The sequence below is a fragment of the Hoplias malabaricus genome, chromosome 7, assembly GCF_029633855.1.
Source record: "Hoplias malabaricus isolate fHopMal1 chromosome 7, fHopMal1.hap1, whole genome shotgun sequence".
Taxonomy (NCBI): Eukaryota; Metazoa; Chordata; class Actinopteri; order Characiformes; family Erythrinidae; genus Hoplias; species Hoplias malabaricus.
The window spans coordinates 18,932,996-18,942,171 of record NC_089806.1 but is presented as its reverse complement, the minus strand read 5'-3'; the positions used below and the strand labels follow the sequence as shown (position 1 = coordinate 18,942,171).

General features: G+C 41.2%; 1 long non-coding RNA gene across 1 annotated transcript; it reads left to right on the top strand.

Moving 5' to 3' along the window:
- Positions 1-4,881: 4,881 nt before the first annotated feature.
- Positions 4,882-8,896, top strand: LOC136702669 (uncharacterized). Its single transcript, XR_010803948.1, has 3 exons — positions 4,882-4,989; positions 5,733-5,803; positions 7,342-8,896. It is a non-coding gene; the product is annotated as an uncharacterized lncRNA (long non-coding RNA).
- Positions 8,897-9,176: the final 280 nt, after the last annotated feature.

The following is a 9,176-nucleotide window of genomic DNA, read 5'->3' as shown; positions in this document are numbered from 1 at the left end:
TGGCTGCTATTTGAGTCCATTCATTCTATTGGACCGGGGGTGTATATGTGTATGCGCGCGGCCAGCTGCAACCGGCGAGAGCGCGCGCGGGTCACGTGACTGTATCCTTGACAGCCCTGTGATGGAGAGACATGGCTAACGGCTACACAACACACAGACAATGAGCACTGACATTATTTTAACTGTCTCTGTTTTGTGGTGACTGGACCGTTATGTTTCTCGATCACAAACTGATCACTGTGATAAAACTCGTTGTTTGGAGAACAACGGGCAATGGCCACTAGCCTCGTCATTCGTATGTAAATATCTCAAAGGTAAATATTAACATACAATAGTACACAGAACATAAAAAGATCATTTTAAGAGTAAAAAGAACGATAATGCTACAAATTATTGGTAGTAAAGGTATTTGTTTTTATGGCTTAGAGCAGTGTTTCTCAACGCTGGTCCTGGAGGCACCCTGCCCTGAACATGTATTGCTTTCCCTTCTCCCAACACATCTGATAAAACCAATCAGTTAATAAACATGTGTTTTCTGAGTTGCAGTGGGTGGTTTACAGCAGGGAAACCACCAAAATGTGCAGGACATGGTGCCTTTAGCATTTTGGCTTTGTGTAAGTCTTCTATTTTTCTGTTACTTAATCACACTTTAAAAATGAACAGAAATTGTATCCTCAGCAGATTTCATTCATTCATTAATCCCTTTAATTATGCATCAGTCATTATCTGCAAATGAATTAATGAGCAGTCAGACTGTCTTGCTCAAAACAAAGACCTTATGCATGTTATATATTGCATGTCCACTAGCTCTGATATTCTAGCTCCTCAGATAAGTTACTCCCATGAGTGTTTTGGTAAGATCTTTGCTTTAGGTCTTGTTGTTTATTTATATGACACTACTGGGCATTCTTCAGAGGACCTTGCTGACAATTAAAAGTCCTTGAGTGTCCCTGAAGGCCGTTTACACTTTGACAAAGCAGCCACTTCTGCATGTAAACAAGATTCACTTCAGGCAACCCTTAACAGTGCTATGTTCACAGCAAGATTTGTGTTTGTTCTTAACATAAAGGTGGCATTCGGTGACTTTAGGCATTGTCTTATTAATTCATAGCTATTTGGTTTAAGTGGGGGAAGCGCGGTGGCGCAGTCACACAGCTCCAGGGACCTGGAGGTTGTGGGTTCAAGTCCTGCTCCGGGTGACTGTCTGCGAGGAGTTTGATGTGTTCTCCCTGTGTTCGTGTGGGTTTCCTCTGGGTGCTCCGGTGTCCATAGGTATGAGTGAATGTGTGAGTGTGTGTCATCCTGCAAAGAATTGGTTCCCCCTCTAGGGTGTGTTCCTGCCTTGCGCCCAGTGATTCCGGGTAGGCTCCAGACCTACCATGACCCTGGACTGGATACGCGATTACAGACAATGAATGAATGAATGGTTAAAGTGGACAGATACTTAATATCACCCAATACAGAGAAGGTGCTTTTAAAAAACAGTGCGCTATTTGTAGGCCTCTCAGCAACTTACGATTCTGTGAATCACAGGACGCTCATTTTAAAAACCTACCATATGGCACACAACTACCACTGAAGGCAGCAATGGAATGACCTTCATCAGGGACATTTGCTAGCACTGACCAATTTCAACAAATGCATGAACGAGCAGCCCATTCACTCTAAATGCTGGAGTTTCTTATAATGACAAGCTCCGCCTCAGCAAAGAAGAAAGATTTTACCACTACAGTGAGAGACATTACATCAGCTCTTTCAACTTGCTACAGCAGCTATGTCACCAAGAAGCAAAAAGGGAACAATGCATAGTCTGGAATGGCATGACAATAGTACACCACTTGTGAACCCTGTGTATCTCAAAGTCACCCACAAGAAGACCTTGATTTCTAGGTCCAATTTTGATATTTGATAAATAGCAAAAACGCCAACCCAGTAACACTACCCTCCACTGCACTCACCCTCTGCAGCAGAATATGCATGCCCAGTGCATACCTGAACCAGTTCTCAATGAGAGCTGCCCAAACATCATGGGATGCCTACAGCTATCAACAGGCTCTACATGCCCCACCAGACACAATAAGAAAAATAGCAAGTAAGTAGGAAAAAACTGACACAACTAAAGGACCACACACATGGCCATACTAACCCCCAGAGCTCCTGAAATCTGAGAAACCCCTCGATTCAACACCTACAGCTGATCTTCCCTCGGGCAGTGACCTAGACTGGACAAGGTGGAAAAGCCTCAAACATTTGCAAATTAGGACTGGCAGTCCCAGAGCCAACATAACAGAGTAAGGTCCTCTGGTGACAGCTACATTTGTGTCTGCAGAGAAAGACAGACCATGGAAAGTTTCTTGATTTGTCCTTTCCTCAATGAGACCTGCACAGCAGAGGACCTCAAAGCCACAGACAGAGCCATTGCTTCTGCCCACCACTGGAAAGTATATGAAAAAAAATGTGGTTCAAGGACTTGAGAAGAAGAATAAATTCAATAGCTCATACTTCAGAAGATGGAAGGGATTTGGCAGAGGGTAACATTTTCATGACATATACAGGTGATGTCAGTGCTGCAATACTATAAACACACACATTGATTAGGTAAGGAGTTGGTGTGTTCTCCCCGTGTCCGTGTGGGTTTCCTCCGGGTGCTCCAGTTTCCTCTCACAGTCCAAAAACACACGTTGGTAGGTGGATTGGCGACTCAAAAGTGCCCATAGGTATGAGTGTGTGTGTGTGTGTGTGTGTGTTGCCCTGTGAAGGACTGGCGCCCCCTCCAGGGTGTATTCCTGCCTTGCGCCCAATGATTCCAGGTAGGCTCTGGATCCACCGCGACCCTGAATTGGATAAGTGGTTACAGATAATGAATGAATGAATGAATCGATTAGGTACACAGATTTTATGAAATTTGTGACTATTTGCCTAATTAATCCCAGTGCCACATAATCAATAAATATATAAAGAATGTGAAAGTGCAGAGAGTCACTGGTGACTGTTCCACTCCAAATATGTCACAAAGTATAATCCCATTCAAAATAAAAGCCACAGCCTGTTGATAAAAGCATGCTTGGGCCCTGAACATTAAAAACTGTGAGTGCAGGCCAGCAGGGGAGTAGAGAGCGGGAACAACTATGCTCTGGCACGGTACAATTAAACCTGGTACACCCTCAGACTTACGCTGACCCTGGTGGGAAAAGGGAAGGATAGTTTTATCTTCCTAATATGGGCTGGTAGTGCTTAGGCTAAAGAAGGAACTGGTGCAGTGTAAACAGATTTAGTGAACTAGAAACAAGTGGATTTGTCATTGCACGTGGAAGAAGTGCAGAACATGAGGCCAGCCAGCAGAATAGACATCTGTAACAATATTGTAGAGCCATGTCCTTGTAGCATTTTTGATGGACAATCAGTCCAGAGACTTCATGTTATTTCTAAAATTAATTTGTAGGTTGGTACTATCCAGAAAAGTAGGCTTTTGACTAAAACTAAACTAAAGTGTTGGTATATATTTGTACGGAGGGAGTTCATTGCTATGACGACATAATTTAGACAATCATGCTTTTGTTAGTGGCCCACATTTAGGATGAAGTTCTGCTTAGCTACCCTCAAGATGCAGCTTTTTTTGGTCAAGTGGTTGAACATAATGAGCTCACAGTGTATGACTGACTTAAAGGAAGTAATTAGCGTCTCTCTTCAAAGAATGGATATTAGGTTTTGATATGTCATCCAATATACAGTACCAGTCAAAAGTTTGGACACTCCTTCTCATAAGTAATTGGTGGCTATTCACTGTGTACTAGCCCTACCTTTGCACAACCCAAGTTACAGTCTCAAACACATTATGCGAGCAGTTCTACAAATGAACTCTTCACCAGGCCACAGCTGTTCACTGAAAACTATTCCAGGTGATGACCTCATGAAGCTGATTGAGAGAGCGCCAAGAGTGTGTAAAGCTGTCATCAAACCAAAAGGTGGCTACTTTGAAGAATCAAAAATATAAAACATATTCTGGTTTACAACATAATTCCAAATGTGTTCCTTCATAGCTTTAATGTCTTCCATGTTCATTTACAACGTAGAAAGTAATTAAAAACATTTTTATTAAAAAGTAAAAAAACAAACAAACAAAAAAAAACTTTGAATGAGAAGTCCAAACTTTTGACTGGTACTGTATGTTCCAACATAAACTGTCCATGTTTATGTGCTTGGGAGCAAATTTAGGGTGTGTCTGTTGCTGACACCAACGTAGTTGCACACTTTCAGCTTATATAGCCTCAATAAAAATACATTAGTATTAGAGTGAGACTTACAGGGGTTGGACAATGAAACTGAAACACCTGGTTTTAGACCACAATAATTTATTAGTATGTTGTAGGGCCCCCTTTTGCGGCAAATACAGCGTCAGTTCGTCTTGGGTATGACATATACAAGTCCTGCACAGTGGTCAGAGGGATTTTAAGCCATTCTTCTTGCAGGATAGTGGCCAGGTCACTACGTGATGCTGGTGGAGGGAAACGTTTCCTGACTCGCTCCTCCAAAACACCCCAAAGTGGCTCAATAATATTTAGATCTGGTGACTGTGCAGGCCATGGGAGATGTTCAACTTCACTTTCATGTTCATCAAACCAATCTTTCACCAGTCTTGCTGTGTGTATTGGTGCATTGTCGTCCTGATACACGGCACCACCTTCAGGATACAATGTTTGAACCATTGGATGCGCATGCTCTTACTGGTGCAATGTGCAATTAATGAAGATTGGCCACCAGGCTGCTCCAATTTAGCCATGAAACCTCCCACACTAAAATGACAGGTGTTTCAGTGTCATTGTCTAACCCCTGTATATCACATGCCCAAAGGCAATCATCAGGGAGGTATAAAGCCCAGCCGCACTGGAGCCACATACCCCGGAGGTGATGGGATGATGTTTGATCCAAAACTGATCACATCAGTACTTAACCCCACTAATGTAACATCGGCCAAATTACATCAAAGATGTATGTATACAGTGCATGTCAGTAGTAAAAAAAGCTTTTTCAAATGTAAACAAAGGTTTTATATGTCTTCGTTGAAACCTTGTGGCCTTTTTTTGCACTCCTTTTCCCATGCATGCTGTGCTGCAGATATTTGAGCAACACTGGCAGAGCCAAAGAACCATACTCCCTCAACAACTGCAAGTAGCACTGAATCCTCAGGCTTAAGATGTACTTTTATGATAACTGTTTTTTAGACCAAGGACCAAGATAGTTGTTTTAGAAGAAGAGCCACAATGCAGCCCCCAAGGAACTGTGCTCTTGTGCTTAGGCAACAGTTTGTAATGGTAACATCGCTGACTAAATGTTTCTCCGTCTGACTGGAAGGGCAGCTCAGACAGCCGCAGCTCAGATTTGACTGAGGTGACAGGAAGAGTGTGAGTGTGGATTGAATGCTGATGCAATTTTTGTGAGTATGTTGCAAAATCGAGTGTGTGAGTGTGCGAGGGGTTCTGTGCGAATGCTCTGCCCTTGACTTTTTTTGTTTTGCACAGGAAGATGCACACTAAAGGAATAACTAATGTAGTCAACAACAACAAGATATGTGTGATATATCTTTCCCAAACAAGGCCTTCCCAATAACACTTGCACAAATATGGATCGTCAAAGCATATAAAATCATACTGGCAGTTGTGTATGTCTCTCCTAATTTAGGAAGAGGGAATAAACACATAGTCACAGTTTGGGATACCTTTGTCATTTTCCAGCAGGAGGAGGACACTGCTGCCACCACTTCTATGGAAAACCCATTTCCTGCCTAACTGTGTTGTCATCACTGGTGAGAAAGCATTTTAGATATAATGTGGACCTGAATTTTCTGAGATTTTTTATGCTCTAAAAACCCAAGTCTTCTGCCTGAGCAAAAACCTTAGTGTTATTTACCAACTTCCTGGTTTAGTGACTTGTTTAAATCCTGATGGTGTTTCATTTTTGTAGAGTGTTGTATTTAAGTCTCCATTGATGTTTTCTCCAGCTTAAACATAATGCGTGAACTACCAATATCTGATAATTTACATGTATACATAGCTGCAGTTACAAAAACATAGACATTTCTAATATGTAGAAACTAAGACACAATCCACCCCATCATAAAATGTGTAGCTGGACAATTATTAACCTCTGTAAAAAGTGTTATGTATTGGGGTACATTTTAAATGTCTCTGATGTTAGAGGGCCATGCAGTCTGGCCTGACACACTAACTTTAACTTAAATATAGGGTCAATTGCTCCTGCTCCGGGTGACTGTCTGTGAGGAGTTGGTGTGTTCTCCCTGTGTCCGTGTGGGTTTCCTCCGGGTGCTCCGGTTTCCTCCCACAGTCCAAAAACACACGTTGCAGGTGGATTGGCGACTCGAAAGTGTCCGTAGGTGTGAGTGAATGTGTGTGTGTCTGTGTTGCCCTGTGAAGGACTGGCGTCCCCTCCAGGGTGTATTCCCGCCTTGCGCCCGATGATTCCAGGTAGGCTCTGGACCCCCCGCGACCCTAAATTGGATAAGCGGTTACAGATAATGGATGGATGGATAGGGTCAATTACTTTAAGAATATACACGCAAGTACATATTTTTGATGGTAGAAATTAATAAGTGAATGGTAGGTTTTGGAACTTTGATGCTGTTTACATATTTGTACTGTTTTTCAATGCAAATAGACAAGTACATTTTTATTATATGGAATATTGAAATGCTTAATTGTGTGCTATATGTCATTTTTGTAATCGTTTTAATCCTTGGTGTGCACCCCTCTTCAGTAATTAGAAGTCCCTGATGAAAAGTGAAATCAGCTGTAATTACACTGGCTAGAAAGCCAAGAGAAACAAGGAAGCACTGCATGTTTAGAGAAATGGCACTCTTGAAAACACTCTGACCCTTGTTGCTACTCTAAAAGCAAGATAAAATCATTATGACTGTACCTCTCACTTCTGGCGTATGTAGGTTATGTTTGGACTATGGCACACTGCTTGCAACCATGCTGTCATTTCAGATCAGTGATGCACAGCTCTGTCTCAGCAGAGGGTACAGGGGGTTTTGATTAGATGCTGGAAACAGGATCAACCAAGGCTTTATATTGGTTTTGCAGTGCCTTGTCTGCGGGTTTCAAAGGAGATTTGGCCTGTCCAAAGATTTCAGGACCACCTTTGTCAATTTAATGGAAATTGAATGAAAATATTAAACTAGCATGTGTTTTGGCATCTTACACAATATTATTTAATGCAGTATGGCATCTTTTGGCCTCTGTAACTCCTGTAACACCACTGCAGTAGTAAGCATGTTTGAAATAGATATATAAATATATATATATATATTTTATTTTTTTACAGAAGTGCCCCTTTACGAACATTTAAGCAGGCTGGGTGCCCCCAAACCTTTGATGAGCAGTGTGTGTGTCCTTTCTCCTGAGATTCAATATGGCTGAGTCAACCTGGTGTCCCTGATTTTTGTGTCTCTGCAATTCTCTTCCACCTCAGCTCTGCTGGCTAACAATGGACTGAACTGAACACATGATCCACCTGCAGTCAATCTGGTGTGACGAGTCATGCTCGAGTCATAGCAACCATAGCATTACCTTGATTAAAGTGTGTGTGTGGGGGATATCACCGTATGTGATAGGTGGTTGTGAGTGGTGATAATGAAGCAGGTGTTTGACAGTGCTTTATCACACCAGCTGTCATTACACAGCTCTGCTATCTCTGAGTGATCCTCTCAGCATTCGCCATGGCAACCGCACCCCTGGCGGTCCAATAGTGATGGGATATTCATTCTAAAATCCTTCTTACAATGAATGATTGATCTTGGATGTTTTTTGTTATACATTTTATGTATTTTTATTTATTATGTTTACATGTCATTTTGTATGTAATGTATGCAGTGTCAGCTTAAGTATTATGAAGATTATTTAGATTTTATTATTAATTTAGATGTATTAAGGTACAGTTTTGATTGAATTGTACTTTACTGGATATTTTTAAATCACAAAGCTTCAGTTTAAACACAAATATATTAATAGGGAGAGTAAACTGCTTTCAATTCAGTTCTACTTTAGAGCTTTACATTTATTTACTAATTATTTTTTGATGCTTAAATACACTCTACTATTTGGTTAACGGCATCTATAATGTTTTTAATGAATCATAGCTCTTTGAGGTTTATAATTTTATTTTGTACGAAACGTCACTCCCTCCATACTATTAACACGATATCAGTGATAAACTCTTGTTTGCTATTAGGGCCAAGCTTTATTAAGAAAACATTTTACTAAAGATCCTTACAGTTCCTGAGACCTTTTATACCCATGGGCAGCACAGTGGCGCAGCACATCGTGTCGCAGTCACACAGCTCTAGGGAGTTTTTTGTGTTCTCCCTGTGTCTGCGTGGGTAGGTGGATTGGTGACTCAGAATTGTCCGTAGTTGTGAATGTGTGAGAGTGTGTTGGACTGTTAAGGACTGGCACCCCCTCCAAGGTGTGTACCCAACGCGACCCTTGATAAGCGGTTACAGACAATGACTGAATGAATGAATATTATACTAATTTTTTTATAAGTTAACACAGTCCTCTGGGATCTTAATTAAAGGCCTGTTACAAGCTTTGATCTGAGACAGTCAGATACTCTGAGATACTCAGATAAGGGAACAGTACAATTCTAATGAATCCACATGATTCCAGTTACTACCTAATAATGAAAGCAAAATCAAAAAGGCTTGTTTTAATACTTAGGTGACTTAGGTAGCACATAAAAATCTGACTAGGCTGGTTTATTATGTGTGTTGTAGACATGTTCCAATTAAGGTGAACAAAGAAAGGTGTAAAAGGAATTAAACAGACCAAGAATAATGAAAAAATAATGGCAATCCATGCCAAGAATTATAGAACATCAAAACAAAATTATACCTATTTATAGGAGAGCAATGTTTGGGTGATGTGTGCTTCACTTTCCAGTCTTTCCAGGTTGCTCTTCTACGCAGGGGACATAGCACAGAAGGTTATGTATAAAGGACTTTCAACTGCTACCGTTGTTTTCTTATTTCTAGCTGAGCAGGCTCTGCCACGTGGATTAAAGCTTTTTTCTTTTCTGTGGTTGACCTGCCTTAAAACAGCCCTAATTCGATAACTGTAGTTTCATGGGCATTAAAATCTGTCAAAAACCAGCAACCAGAC